Here is a 16,695-nt window from a genome sequence, read left to right as displayed (position 1 = left end):
CTGATTCACTATGGAAAAATCATCAGAAACTTTTCATAAACAACAAAATGAAAGATGTCTCATTTAAACTGTTATATCGAATTTATCCTACTAATAAATACATGATGAAATATATTAAAACAATAGACCCCAACTGTAAGTTCTGCAAAGAGCATCCAGAAACAATTAGTCATTGGGGCCTGCCATGCAAAGCAATGGCAGGAACCTATTGCTATTGTCGGAGAAAGTGTTTCTTTATTCTTTATTTTTCTTCCGTAACCGTTAATGCGGCTCATACCGCTGGGTGCACACCTACAAATGAGGTATCAAAACGTGCAGAAAATTCACGCCATTCCAGCTATTACTTCTGGTGGGATTTGGGCTTAACGTGGCGACATAATTCGCAAAAAACTACGAAAAAAACCCCATTATAAGTCAATGGGAAAAATCCTAGAAATACCCTATTTTTGAGGATTTTCTGTGTCGTCACAAATTCACCTAGAAATGCCATTCAAATTTCATTTTGTAGATACGTCTGTGATCTCTTCGAAAGTGAAGACGGCTCGTCGATACCAGTTACGGTTTGTCCACAATTTGCCTCTAAGCGACCCAAAGTTTCTCATTTTTTCTAAAATTAGAGTGACAGCCCATCTCGGCTAGAGTGAGAAATGAAGAGGTTTTTTGAGCCCAAAATAATTTTGAAATCGCCATCACGGCCACAAATATCGCACGATTTGTATCAAAATCGGTCCTGACATTGATACGCCTGTCTGCTCCGGTAAAATGTTTTCGAAATTTATCTAGACCGTACGGTTTTCTGTCACGGTGCTTCAGAGCAAAGTCATGCGACAGGATTTTCTGAGGCTCTCAGGCTGTTTCACTAACACTTCACACCTTGGTGTGAAACTTATTTAACATAGCAACGGATCTCAAGAGGCTATTGGCTGCTGATTTGGACTACAAATACGCATCATTGTAGTTCTATCTATCCTCAGTTGAAACAGATCAGGACTGAGAACTGGCCTTTAGAACTACCCGCTGCTATGGGCTGTATATAACTGATTTAACTCAGTAACTGTTACACCTGGGATTATTTTGGAACTTTAAAATTAAGCATACTGAAAATTTCAAAATAAAAGCCTTGAATATTTTACATGACGTAATTGCTCTTTTTGGCCGTATATGACTTTTTCATCCAAAGCAATGTTACACATGGGATTAGTTCGGAACTTTAAAATGGAGCATAATAATAATTTCAAAATAAAAGCCTTGAATATTTTTACATCAGGTAATTGCTGTTTTTGGCTTTATGTGACTTTTTCATCCAAAGCACTGTTACACATGGGATTAGTTTGGAACTTTAAAATTAAGCATACTGAAAATTTCAAAATAAAAGCCTTGAATATTTTACATGACGTAATTGCTTTTTTTGGCCGTATATGACTTTTTCATCCAAAGCACTGTTACACATGGGATTACTTCGGAACTTTAAAATGGAGCATAATAATAATTTCAAAATAAAAACCTTGAATATTTTTACATCAGGTAATTGCTCTTTTTGGCCGTATATGACTTTTTCATCCAAAGCACTGTTACACATGGGATTACTTCGGAACTTTAACATGGAGCATAATAATAATTTCAAAATAAAAGCCTTGAATATTTTTACATCAGGTAATTGCGCTTTTTGGCTTTATGTGACTTTTTTATCCAAAGCACTGTTACACAATGGAATAGTTTGGCCCTCTGAAATGAAGCATACTGAAAATTTCAAAATAAAAGCCTTGAATATTTTTACATCATGTAATTGCTCTTTTTGGCTTTGTATGACTTTTTCATCCAAAGCACTGTTACACATGGGATTCGTTCGGAACTTTAAAATGGAGCATAATAATAATTTCAAAATAAAAGCCTTGAATATTTTTACATCATGTAATTGCTCTTTTTGGCTTTATATGACTTTTTCATCCAAAGCACTGTTACACATGGGATTAGTTCGGAACTTTAAAATGGAGCATAATAATAATTTCAAAATAAAAGCCTTGAATATTTTTACATCATGTAATTGCTGTTTTTGGCTTTGTATGACTTTTTCATCCAAAGCACTGTTACACATGGGATTAGTTCGGAACTTTAAAATGGAGCATAATAATAATTTCAAAATAAAAGCCTTGAATATTTTTACATCATGTAATTGCTCTTTTTGGCTTTATATGACTTTTTCATCCAAAGCACTGTTACACATGGGATTAGTTCGGAACTTTAAAATGGAGCATAATAATAATTTCAAAATAAAAGCCTTGAATATTTTTACATCATGTAATTGCTGTTTTTGGCTTTGTATGACTTTTTCATCCAAAGCACTGTTACACATGGGATTAGTTCGGAACTTTAAAATGGAGCATAATAATAATTTCAAAATAAAAGCCTTGAATATTTTTACATCATGTAATTGCTGTTTTTGGCTTTGTATGACTTTTTCATCCAAAGCACTGTTACACATGGGATTAGTTCGGAACTTTAAAATGGAGCATAACAATAATTTCAAAATAAAAGCCTTGAATATTTTTACATCAGGTAATTGCTGTTTTTGGCCGTATATGACTTTTTCATCCAAAGCACTGTTACACATGGGATTAGTTCGGAACTTTCAAATGGAGCATAATAATAATTTCAAAATAAAAGCCTTGAATATTTTTACATCAGGTAATTGCGCTTTTTGGCTTTATGTGACTTTTTTATCCAAAGCACTGTTACACAATGGAATAGTTTGGCCCTCTGAAATGAAGCATACTGCAAATTTCTAAATAAAAGCCTTGAATATTTTTAAATCAGATAATTGCTCTGTTGAGCATTATATAACTGATTTAACCCAATGACTATTACGCATGGGATTAGTTTGGCCCTTTGAAATGAAGTTTAACAAAACTTCCAAAATAAAAGCCTTGACAAATATTTTAAATCATACTGAATGGTGCACGTCCGCCTTACTTTATGTTCTTGCGATTCTCCGCGTGCCACTGATTACGTTGCGGCGTTCTTTAGCGTCGATGCCAATTTGTAGCGTGACGACGCCGGGCCCATACCCCACGGGCGCGCCTTGGCAGGCCCCGGCTAAATTTCTTCAGAAATTTTGTTTTTCTAGTTGGGGCCTGCCATGCAAAGCAATGGCAGGAACCTATTACTCTACACCCAACAAGCGTCTCTTTATTATTATAGTTCTTTATTTTTCTTCCGTAACCGTTAATGCGGCTCATACTGCTGGGTGCACACCTACAAATGAGGTATCAAAACGTGCAGAAAATTCACGCCATTGTTGCTATTACTTTTGGTGGGATTTGGGCTTAACGTGGCGACATAATTCGCAAAAAACTACGAAAAAAACCCCATTATAAGTCAATGGGAAAAATCCTGGAAATACCCTATTTTTGAGGATTTTCTGTGTCGTCACTAATTCACGTAGAAATGCCATTCAAATTTCATTTTGTAGATACGTCTGTGATCTCTTCGAAAGTGAAGACGGCTCGTCGATAACAGTTACGGTTTGTCCACAAGTTGCCTCTAAGCGACCCAAAGTTTCTCATTTTTCCTAAAGTTAGAGTGCTTCTCTCGCTGATTAGAGTGAGAGATCAAGACAACTTTTTCAACCCAAATCATTTTTGAAATCGCCATCACGCCCACAAATATCGCACGATTAGTATCAAAATCGGTCCTGACATTGATACGCCTGTCTGCTCCGGTAAAATCTTTTCGAAATTTATCTAGATCGTACGGTTTTCTGTCACGGTGCTTCAGAGCAAAGTCATGCGACAGGATTTTCTGAGGCTGTCTGAGGCTCTCTCCCATGTATTTGAATAGAATTTCAGATCTGGGCACAACATTTCTTTCTCTCATCGCTGTAAATGTTCTGAGTGAGGTACAGATATGAATCTCGGGACTATCGCAGAAGACACATTGAACTGTCATACGCTTAAAAGGCTTTTCGAATATGTATTACGGTTCCCGAACAAGAAGGATTTGTTTCCAATGCTTTTTTGTCAGTAAAACGTGTTTGCTCAAACACACAATTGTGTGTTTGAGAGCTCAGAGCTCAGAGCTCACACCTGCTGAGACCATTATTTGCCATAGCAACGGATCTCAAGAGGCTATTGGCTGCTGGTTTGGACTACAAATACGCATCGCTGTAGTTCTATCTATCCTCAGTTGAAACAGATCAGGACTGAGAACTGGCCTTTAGAACTACTTGCTGCTATGGGCTGTATATAACTGATTTAACTCAGTAACTGTTACACATGGGATTAGTTTGGAACTTTAAAATTAAGCATATTGAAAATTTCAAAATAAAAGCCCTGAATATTTTTACAAGACGTAATTGCTCTTTTTGGCTTTATTTGACTTTTCCATCCAAAGCACTGTTACACATGGGATTACTTTGGAACTTTAAAATGGAGCATAATAATAATTTCAAAATAAAAGCCTTGAATATTTTTACATCATGTAATTGCTCTTTTTGGCCGTATATGACTTTTTCATCCAAAGCAATGTTACACATGGGATTAGTTCGGAACTTTAAAATGGAGCATAATAATAATTTCAAAATAAAAGCCTTGAATGTTGTTACATCAGGTAATTGCTGTTTTTGGCTTTATGTGACTTTTTCATCCAAAGCAATGTTACACGTGGTATTAGTTCGGAACTTTAAAATGGAGCATAATAATAATTTCAAAATAAAAGCCTTGAATATTTTTACATCAACTACTTGCGTTTTCAGCATTATATAACTGATTTAACCCAATGACTATTACACATGGGATTAAAATAGACTGTTTTGCATGAGCAGCAGATAGATCCTCTATTGCACATGTGTCAAACTCAAGGCCCGCGGGCCACATGTGGCCGGCTACGTCATTTTATGTGGCCCTCTCCCCCCTACCACCGTTTTACAGCCCCATTGATTGACTTAAAATAGGTTTTGAGCACGAATTGACTACAAACTACATATCCCATAATGCCTTCCGATTCTTACCAACCAACATTACGGCTTCTCGCCACTAGAGTGCAGCAGAGTCACCTCAAGCTGATTATTAATTTTCCCAGCGAATAAAACTGAAACATCGACAAGCTAACAAGCTAAAGAGCGAAGTCCCGTGATGTTTCAATCGAGGACTTTTACCGTCTACTGCCCCCTGATTTGATGCCACAGCTTCGACTCCATGCAGCTCGTGTTTTGTCCACGTTTGGAAGCACCTATCTGTGCGAACAGATGTTTTCAATAATGACTTTAAACAAGGCCAAGCACAGATCGCGCATTACTGACGAAAACCTACACGCCGTTTTGCGGATTGCCACAGAATAGAACTAAAACCAGACATCGACGAACTGACCAGGGGAAACATTGGTAAGCACGAACAAACTAAATTTAAATAGAATGAATGTAAAACCAAAACTCAGTATACTGGAATATGCATATAGTTTATTGATTTTGCTTGTGTTTTGTTTATTTACAGAACACAACACAATGAGGATGTGTGTGAGTTGGTGACAGGGTGAAGAGGGATCAGCGTTGTGTTCAAGGACAGTTCGTTGCGTAATAAATAACGAAAAAGTTTTGTGAATGAAGTTGAGAGTTAATATCAAAACTTGTTTTTTATTATTTGTCTGCTTATCTTCAAAGCAGACAAAGAATAATTTTCCCAGCGAATAAAACTGAAACATCGACAAGCTAACGAGCTAAAGAGCAAAGTTTAGCTGAGCAGTTTAAAAATACTGAGCATATTTTTAAACTGCTCAGTTTAAAAATACTGTAATTTTTAAACTGAGCAGTAATTTTACATCCATGCAAACTCAAATGTAATATTGAAAACTTGAATACATAAAATCAGTTATTTAACAATATGAGGTGTTGTTTAAAAATAAAAAAGATAGCAATTTCTTTTTATTGCAGAGACATTAGATTCTTAAATTTATGGTATTCTTTAAATGTTGTAATTTTGGTTCATTGTAAACTTTACCTGTAAAAAGTTTGTAGAAATCTTTAACATAAGGTCAATATATATTTTTAAACTGTAATATGTTGTGTGTGTGTGCGTTATTGAAAATTTATATTTGTGACAATCATTAGGTAAATGCTAATGAACTGCCTTCCTGCAGTTTATGAGCATTGAACTGTTACTAAACAGTTCAATGCAAGGTTCATTAGCGTTAGCATTTTTGCTTCAATAAGCTATTAGCTATTTATTTTACTTTTTAGCAATGTTTAGTATACTGAATGGAGTAAATCAATTACAGAAAACATCCTAGTGATTTCCCACATACTGATGAAAGCAATGACGCTAACATTAGCGTTTCTGCTGATTTTAGCTGATACACTTACTTTATAATACTGAATGGTGCACGTCCGCCTCGCTTAACGTTCTTGCGATTCTCCGCGTGCCACTGATTACGTCGCGGCGTTCTTTAGCGTCGACGCCGATTTGTAGCGTGACGACGCCGGGCCCATGCCCGACGGGCGCGCCTTGGCAGGCCCCGGCTAAATTTCTTCCGAAATTTTCTAGTTATAATTCTTTATTTTTCTTCCGTAACCGTTAATGCGGCTCATACCGCTGGGTGCACACCTACAAATGAGGTATCAAAACGTGCAGAAAATTCACGCCATTGGAGCTATTATTTCTGGTGGGATTTGGGGTTAACGTGGCGACATAATTCGCAAAAAACTACGAAAAAAACCCCATTATAACTCAATGGGAAAAATCCTAGAAATACCCTATTTTTGAGGATTTGCTGTGTCGTCACAAATTCACCTAGAAATGCCATTCAAATTTCATTTTGTAGATACGTCTGTGATCTCTTCGAAAGTGAAGACGGCTCGTCGATACCAGTTACGGTTTGTCCACAATTTGCCTCTAAGCGACCCAAACTTTCTCATTTTTGCTCAAATTAGAGTGACAGCCGATGTAGGTTCAGATCTGGGCACAACATTTCTTTCTCTCATCACTGTAAATGCTCTGAGTGAGGTACAGATATGAATCTCGGGACTATCGCAGAAGACACATTGAACTGTCATACGCTTAAAACGCTTTTCGAATATGTATTACGGTTCCCGAACAAGAAGGATTTGTTTCCAATGCTTTTTTGTCAGTAAAACGTGTTTGCTCAAACACACAATTGTGTGTTTGAGAGCTCAGAGCTCTGAGCTCACACCTGCTGAGACCATTATTTACCATGGCAACGGAACTCAAGAGGCTATTGGCTGCTGGTTTGGACTACAAATACGCATCATTGTAGTTCTATCTATCCTCAGTTGAAACAGATCAGGACTGAGAACTGGCCTTTAGAACTACCCGCTGCTATGGGCTGTATATAACTGATTTAACTCAGTAACTGTTACACATGGGATTATTTTGGAACTTTAAAATTAAGCATACTGAAAATTTCAAAATAAAAGCCTTGAATATTTTACATGACGTAATTGCTCTTTTTGGCCGTATATGACTTTTTCATCCAAAGCAATGTTACACATGGGATTAGTTCGGAACTTTAAAATGGAGCATAATAATAATTTCAAAATAAAAGCCTTGAATATTTTTACATCAGGTAATTGCTGTTTTTGGCTTTATGTGACTTTTTCATCCAAAGCACTGTTACACATGGGATTAGTTTGGAACTTTAAAATTAAGCATACTGAAAATTTCAAAATAAAAGCCTTGAATATTTTACATGACGTAATTGCTTTTTTTGGCCGTATATGACTTTTTCATCCAAAGCACTGTTACACATGGTATCAGTTTGGCCCTTTGAAATGAAGCATACTGAAAATTTCAAAATAAAAGCCTTGACATATTTTAGATCAGATAATTGCTCTTTTGAGCAATAAATAACTGATTTAACCCAATGACTATTACACATGGGATTAGTTTGGACCTTTGAAATTAAGCTTAACAAAAATTTCAAAATAAAAGCCACAACATGCCCCTGAGGTTAGTGCACCGCCGCAGGCAGTGCAATAATATTATTCTGCATTATCTGTTTCTCTCAGGTTAGGGAACTGCCTTGCACAGCAAGGCAGTTCATTAGCATTAGCATTTTGGCTTAAATAAGCTATTAGCTATTTATTGGACTTATTAGCCATGTTTAGTATACTGAATGGAGTAAGTCCATTATAGAGAACATCCTAGTGATGTCCCACATGCTAGTGACAGCAATGATGCTAACATTAGCATTTTGCTAACTACTTGCGTTTTCAGCATTATATAACTGATTTAACCCAATGACTGTTATACATGGAATTAGTTTGGACCTTTGAATTGAAGTTTAACAAACATTCCAAAATAAAAGCCTTGACATATTTTACATCAGATAATTGCTCTTTTGAGCAATAAATAACTGATTTAACCCAATGACTATTACACATGGGATTAGGTTGGCCCTTTGAAATGAAGTTTAACAAAAATTCCAAAATAAAAGCCTTTAATATTTTTACATCAACTACTTGCGTTTTCAGCATTATATAACTGATTTAACCCAATGACTGTTATACATGGAATTAGTTTGGACCTTTGAATTGAAGTTTAACAAAAATTCCAAAATAAAAGCCTTGAATATTTTTACACCAGCCACTTGTGTTTTGAGCATTATATAACTATTTTAACCCAAGGACTATTACGCATGGGATTAGTTTGGCCCTTTGAAATGAAGTTTAACAAAACTTCCAAAATAAAAGCCTTGAGAAAATTTTAAATCGGACCGAATGGTGCACGTCCGCCTCGCTTAACGTTCTTGCGGTTCTCCGCGTGCCACTGATCACGTCGCGCCGTTCTTTAGCGTCGACGACGATTTGTGGCGTGACGACGCCGGGCCCGAACCCCACGGCCGCGCCTTGGCAGGCCCCGGCTAAATTTCTTCCGAAATTTTCTAGTTTATTCTGGAATTGTCATATCACAAGAAAAATTTTGGAAAGAGTGTGGTTATAAATTGTAATATTGATACTAAATGTTCCCTGAGGTATGAGCATATTAGTTTTCCGCTTTCATCGTAGGAATACTAATGCAGACAAGAGACTGGCAATCAATCTAATATTGCAAATATTCAAGCAAATATTTCAAGCAAATATTTGGCAAATTTCATATTCACAAATGTAAATTTTCATCATCTTCACCTTTTTTTGTAGTTTTTAATTAAGGAAATCTATAGTAGTAGTAGTAATAGTATTTATCTACTATTTCCAAGAGTATGAACAAAAAAGCTGTAAACGCATATGAATGTTGTAGATCTCCGAATATTTTTAATTTGTCATGTCTGTAATATCTTCTATCTATTATTTTTGTTTTTCATACCAATGTATTTACTATTGAAAGCTACACCCCTGGCATACTTTATAATATATTGTGTTCTTTTTTGTTGTAGTTGTAAACAAAGATGATCATTAATAATAATAATAATAACGTCTGACAGTGGTCTGTCCCCGCCACTTTCTGTTTGCTGCAGCGAGGTGTACTTGGATGGATATGTTTTATTGATTCCAAGAAAATGTGTGTGGTTTCTGAACCTGCTTTCGCTTTTTCTGGAAACGAAACACCGGCGGAGAAGACTGACGTCATCACCTAAGGACAACAATTGAAGGAGGATGTAGTGGATTTTAGTGGATTAAAGCAACGACCAGCTCAGTGTTAATCCCCAGACTGGATTAAAGCAACCATCGAAACCGTCTGCAACGTTGATAATCGAAGCAGGGTCAAGAAATTTCAAGGAAACGAGAAGTACGGGCTGAAAACAGTAACCGGGCCGAGAGAAGCTGAGTGCTGTCTCCCTGGTGACCGTGAGGGGGTATGTTAATCATCAACAAGAAATCTTGATTGACTGAAACCGACATATTGACTTTGATTCTGAACGGAACCTGTTTAAAAGCAGCTGATTTGTGGATAATTGGTGGCTAGTTATTCAGAACCACAATGATGCATTATTTTAAAAACACGTACATATCAAGTGTAGCGTAAAATGAACGAATGAGTAAAAAATTTGTGGCTTTACTGGTGAACTGTAAGGAATGAAGGGGTTGCTAATAAGATAGATTTAACACTGTTGCAACTTGTTCCGTTGCTTTCTGTGGCTGTCGTGCTATAATATATACAGTGAGTGGAAGTTGTCTTGTCAAAATATAAGCATCAAATCAAATAGAGGTCTTGTGCGAAATTCTGTTCCCCTGTGAAAATTTGTTTCCCCTGTGTCGGGAGCGCAGAGCCGACCATTTTCACGGCGCTTCTCATCGATTTCTCGGTAAAACAACTCATGTCAAGGTTGTAACGTTCAGTTTAATCGGCAGCTAACAAAATTGAAAAATAAATAAATAAACGAGGTCTTATGTGGAGGTCTTCTTACACCGTTTTGTGTTGTTTTTCGCCAAGAGAATCGGTCTTTTTCCAACTTTTGTCACTTAAACCTGACAAATAAGTCAGTCACAAAACACGGGTTCCCAACACATTGGATATTTATGATTTGTCATTGCTGATATAATAGGATAGAAGCTAGCTGATAGTTACAGGGCACAAAAAATTAAGATTTACTGAAAAGATGTCTGGAAACGCAGGTTGTAATGTAAAATATTACTGGATTAAGGACATTTCTAGTATACTACAAGCTATCATACCTAACAAACTTTGAGAATTTGAAAACTGTTGCTCTTTATTTCCCAAACGTTTAGGGGTGAGGCGGGTGATGGAAGGGGATGAATATTTCAGCTTCCTGAAATAATTTGTTCCCCATCCATAACATGGGAACAAATTACTTTACCAGGAAGTCTGTGTTTATTCCTCTCATCATCAACAAAATGTCCTGTATATTTGGTAAAATTTGCTCTTTATTTGCCAAAGTTATGATGGGGGAACCATATATTTTTGCTGCCTGAAATAATCCGTTCGTGCTCCATAACAATGGAAATAATTAATTTACCTGCAAGTCTTTAACTGTGCGTAATCTTCTCTTCACGAACAACAAATCCTTTAAATATGGTAACATTTGCTCATTATTTGAAAAAGTTATGAGACGGGTAATCAAATATTTTAGCCACCTGAAATAAACTGTTCCCCCTCTATAACATGGGAGCTAATTATGTTTTCACAAACTCTTAACTGTGTTTATTCCTCATTACGAACAATAAATCCTGTATATATGGTAACATTTGCTCTTTATTTGCCAAAGTTACGTGGGGAACCAATTATGCCAGCTGCCTGAAATAATCTGTTCCCCCTCCAAAGAGCTTTGAACAGGGGAAAAGTTTATTTCAGACAGCTAATATTTGGTTCCCCCCTCATAACTTTGGCAAATATTGAGCAGATGTTTTCAGACTTACAGGATTTATTGTTGATAATGAGATGAATAAACACAGTTAAAGACTTGCTGGTAAATTAATTTGTTACCATGTTATGTAGGGGGGACTACGGCAGAGAATTAGGGCTACTGGGGGGAAAAAAAAAAAATTTGACATTTTTCTCAAAAAACCTAAGAATTTTTTTCTTCAGTGGCACAGAAAAAAATTTTAGAAATCAGAGGAAAAAATCTGAATTCTGGCTGATGAGCGCCAGCAAGCAACCAGCTTCAGAACCATAGATGCGAGTTGTGGCGGACAGCTATCATTCTGGAGAAAGATGTCTGATTTAAGTGACTTTTTATGTGCCAGAGGGGCCCCCGAAGCTTCCACTAATGGAAGAATAAAAGGTGAGTAAATCAAATGAGATAGTTGTCTAAAAACGAACAGTTACAGCTAGTTGTTAGCATGTTTAATAGCTTATGCGGTTATAGGGATAAGCGTGATTCACAATGTTAAATCACACAGATGATTAGAAGATGTAATAGCTGTTGATTGCTGGAATTGTCCCATAAGGATTTGGTGTGTTTATTTTATTGTTCTTCTGTTTGAATGTTTCACAATGAAATTAAGGTTAGCTGTATGTCAGCCACCTTCTAAATAAGATGTCTGCCGTGTTAAACTGTTGAGAAAGCGAGATATTTGCTACCTTGTTGCTCGTTGTTATCTCGTCTCCCCAGATCCGTTAATGTAGTGTGTAAAAGTGAAAGCACAAAGACAGCAGTCACTGTTCAACTTCACAATCAACCAGAATTTTATTCAAACTATCAAGTGCATAAAATCACATCAACATCTTATCATAATCATCAAAAACCAAAGCCACAAAGAAGAAATTAATTACCTTAGGAAAATACAAGAATACGAAGACGCCTTCGGAGACCACTGTGTGCGGCGGTTAAGGCAGTTCCACCCCAGTGATCTGACTAGCTGTTTTAGCTCAATTACTTTTATATCAAGGTGTGTTTCTATTGTCTGATGCGTTCTAACGTATCAGACAATAGAGACCATGAGTTTAGAGGTGGTCTCACACAGCCCGTAATGACGTGAGTCTGTTTTTACAGCAGAGACCATGCAGGTGTTACCAAGGCCAAGGGATGAATTCATCGCTGTCTAAGCTATCCTCCCTGCGCACTTTCCCAGGGTACAAACAATAGATGTGTTAATTTCATACAGAAACATTTTACTCAAGAAAGCGGGACCCAAGTTTATCAGCTATCTGTGTTTTTCATCCCTTCAAACTGCCTCAAACTGGTTCCTGAACCGCAAAGAGCTTTCCTGACCTCTCCTCTGACCCAGGGCATCAAACAGCAGATTTTGATTATAAAAATTACCACACGTTTCATATAATATCTTCCAACTCTTATAAAACAGACATGAGCAGTTTCAATACCAAAACATCTGTTGCACTCTGTTGCAACTTCCTTAGTTATAATGAACTAAAACAATTTCCAGATGAATATATGACTTCTGCACTCTTACGAATGTGATCTAATATAAAAACTACTGATTAGACTAATTTTAATCAAATCGTGATCATTATATCTAAGAAAAATGTTCTACTGAGTAAGTTATGTATTGATTAAACCATGAGTCTAAAACTAACCTAAACTGAGGCCTACTCAAAACAATCATGATCCGTCTAGTATTTCAACATGCGCTAAAGTTAAACATCATTAAAACTAGCATAATTAAACTAATATTTCCAACAGTAACTTTTAGTTCAGCGGAGAACAGAAACTATAAGTACGTATAAAGTGACATAAACGTTTATATACATATGTTTAAAAGGAAAATGTATGACTTGCATACAGCCACCGATCTGAACTACACTATTAGTAGTACATTTATTATTCGGGTATGGAAATGGTAGGCTTCAAACTTATTAATGTGATGTTTAACTTTTGTGTTAAAAAATGCTGTTTTGTGAACTGCTTGAACTTTGGCCTTTGGGTGATCAAATGCTAAACCAATGGAAACGCAGAATGATGTTGCTGATGTTCCAGATGTTAACAATATTTCCTTGTGTGGTTTTATGCGCAATTCATTTTACCTTAAAAAGACTGTATATTTATGAATTTGTGAATTTTGAACTTACATAAACAATCCAGTCCTTCCTCTTTTTCAGTAAAATAGAGGATTGTACATTTAGCTCCCTTGTTTTATTATTGCAATTCTCCCCAAACCAGTAGATTGCTTTAAGGAGTGATCTAAGGGTACAATCTTAAAGGTAACTTTAACATTGATTTGCAGTGTAAATAATTGTTCTTACTTATCTGTTTGTGTGCAGCTTGACTGTGATGTTGTAGCAACGCTGGAAAATTATGGAGACAGAATTGCCATCTTCAACTTCTGCCAAAGCAAAAACCTGTTCAAGAAAGAAAAAAGACCTTCTGCTAAAAACTGTTCCTTTCTTAAAGTGAAAGAAGCTACAAAATTTCAAATTTGGGTGACATTATTAGGCTTTACTTCAGATTGTCTTTAAGCAACAAAGAAATCCTTCATATTTTAGCACACAGTCATCATACTATATTAAGTAATCAAACTCTAAAAAGAATTTGCAGAAGACTTGGACTGTTAACAATCTAAACTGTCCAAGTCTTCTGCAAAATTAGTCTGGTCCTTCAAGGTCCGACTGATAATTTCTTCTAAGGTTTAGAAGTTTAGAAGAAACTTCTAAAGTTTCTTTTAATCAGTCAAGGTCAGACTGATTCTTTCTTCTAAGGTTTAGAAGAAAGAAAGTTTAGATTCTTTCTTCTAAACCTTATTAGGTTTAGAAGAAAGAATCAGTCTGACCTTGAAGGGTGTTGGTAACTCTTAAGTAAGCAAAAATAAGAAAAGTGTGTTCTAATTTAACTTCTGACAGTGACAAAACCATCTGTACATATCTTTTTATTCAGTGCATGTAAATATCAAGTTTCAACTGTATAAACTGACTAGCTCTACATTGTATGCCACCTCTTTTCTTAGCATTCATTGCTGGTAGCATTGGCTCCAGTGTTTTTAAGCCTTGCATGTCTCAGCAAACTACTTATGAATAAGCAAGTCCTGCCTTCAAGAACAACTATCCTGCAGTTTTGAGGTGTTCGTCAACACATCTGAATCAAATGTATGGCTCACCATTAGGCCTCAACAAAGCTGCATGACATGCTGATGAGGGGGTGCAGTCTTTTGAGTCAGGTGTGCTGGAGATGGGATCCATCATAAGTTGAAGGAAAGTATCTGGAGGACTGGACTTGGAAATCCCAAATTAAGCCAACATTTCAAGGTTTAAACTACAAAGCATTTCTGTAAACATCACTGTAAAGATTTTAAACTGTTGTGTATTTTGGGGAGTTTTTAGTGTTATAACAATAAAGAGAAGCTATAATTATTTATCCATGTGATGATCCATCACCTTTTGTATATCAACTTTGTAGTTGATATTCTACTTGTGTCATTACACTACAGATAATATCCTATACAAAGCCCGTACTCTGACATGACGTCTGTAATCAAAGCACATATTAAACATAATTTGACTTGTTGAATACCTGCACCTATGAGACAGAATAGTGCCCAAAATAGATACACAGATATCATTCCATCAGTGAGAGACCATTTGCAATTCTGAAATTGTATCTTTAACTATTCTAAATGGCATGCTTAAAAGACAAGTACATGTCATTCTGCCATCTTACTGAGCTCATGTGTGCCAGTCTCTGGAATTCTGATTCCATCCTTTTCATATTTTTACAGTTAATTCTTTATTTTTTTGTTATATGTCATGCTGTAAAGTGAAATACACTGTTTGATCAAATTACCTGATGACATTCTTGAATTTGGTTTATGAAAGCCACATGTAAATATTTAATTTATAGCAAAATGCATAAATTAATAATAATAAACAGCCTTGTGTTATACATCAGTAACTTAGTATAAAATATATCGAACACTGTTGTTATTGTGGTATCAAAAAATAACATGTCACCTCAGATCCAGATATAGAACAAGTCCTTATTGTTGATAAAATACATGTACACAAATACATAACTTGTTGATAACAAGGACATTTGTGTTTGTGTTTGATCAATACTTCATTTTAGAGCATGACAATTTTGCTTGAGGTTGATCAAAATACCTCAGCTCTTGTACTGCATTGTTTAGTTTCTATTTATAACATTAGGAACAAGAAGATTTCTTCAAAAGCATACTGAAATAATTACACACTTGATTGATAGATGAACAGTACATATGCTTAGATTCAATGACATTTATGAAATTAAAGAAAATGTTGATAAATGTTTCAATTGTACTTATGTATTCAACAGCAAATACTAAAGACTAATACCTCAACCTTCCTTAACATAGTATAGTGTAAAAAAACATTTTCAGACATCAAAAATTCTAAATGAACTGATCCATCTTCACCATTTGCAAGTGTGGAAACATTGTACAAGATTCTCAATATACATTTTTTATGTTTTGCCAACAGAAATGGCTAGCTTCCATCAGTTGTTTTTTTTAAACAGGAATAATTTATCTCAGTTCAAAATCAATATTCTTTGTCTCTTTGCAGTTCTGCTCTGCTTGAACATTTCAAAAGTAGTGCATTAGTAGTGCAGTAGTGCTGTCTGCTGTTAGCAGAGTACTTAAACGTGTGTCCCACTGGTCTCTTGCGAACTTTCTGTCATATCTTGAAATTCCGCAAATATACTTTTTGTTACAAAAGATCAGATCCAGTGCAAAATAACATAAATTTCTGAAGCTTATCGTCATCCAGCTCTTTGTTGCCATGGAGGCGCACAGAAGAGCAGCGGCTTCTCGAGCTCTCCAGATAAAGCCCTATTTTAACACGTGAGGCGGCTTTGGGAAAGAGTTCTACGACAACTTTACGGCTGAAGTACAGCTCGGCCGAACTGATGACGATTGGAGACAGGTCGGCTGTTAATATATCACCAAGGATGAAATCCGCACTTGGGAGACAGCGGGTCCTCAGGACAAACGCTCTGGCGCAGCAGGGTGCAAGGAGCAACGGTCAAATGGACACATTGTGCCCGGAAACAAAAGAGGGGGAAGAGGGCGGGCGCGTTGGCCAAGCTGAAGGCTATGAAGCCATCTATTCCAACACTGTTTCTGGCCAATGTTCGCTTTCTGGATAAAAAAGTGGATTTGTTACATCTGAGGCTGAGAGCTTCCGCAGAGATGAAGAACTGTGTCGTTCTTTGCCTAACGGAAACCTGGCCTAACAGCAACATTCCAGACTCAGCCTTCCAGATCAACGGTCTTCTGCTGTTCCAAGCGGACCGCGACCAACAGTCAGGAAAAACATGGGGAGGAGGACTTTGTATGTACGTGAACGAAGGTTGGTGCCCCCCAAT

At 36.5% G+C, this 16,695-nt stretch overlaps 1 protein-coding gene across 2 annotated transcripts in view; it reads left to right on the top strand.

Annotated features, from left to right (window-relative positions):
- The first annotated feature begins 9,575 nt into the window (after positions 1-9,575).
- bbs1 (Bardet-Biedl syndrome 1) overlaps positions 9,576-16,695 on the top strand; it is a 20,132-nt gene continuing 13,012 nt past the window's right edge. For both annotated transcript variants that reach the window (XM_032573839.1, XM_032573838.1), the window contains exon 1: positions 9,576-9,801. The gene's annotated coding sequence lies outside the window, so the exon portion shown is untranslated. The remainder of the gene's footprint in view (positions 9,802-16,695) is intronic.

The sequence above is a fragment of the Xiphophorus hellerii genome, chromosome 10 (assembly GCF_003331165.1).
Source record: "Xiphophorus hellerii strain 12219 chromosome 10, Xiphophorus_hellerii-4.1, whole genome shotgun sequence".
In the NCBI taxonomy this organism is placed as follows: domain Eukaryota; kingdom Metazoa; phylum Chordata; class Actinopteri; order Cyprinodontiformes; family Poeciliidae; genus Xiphophorus; species Xiphophorus hellerii.
Note: the sequence above shows the minus strand (reverse complement) of the source record. Positions and strands in the feature narration are given on the sequence as shown.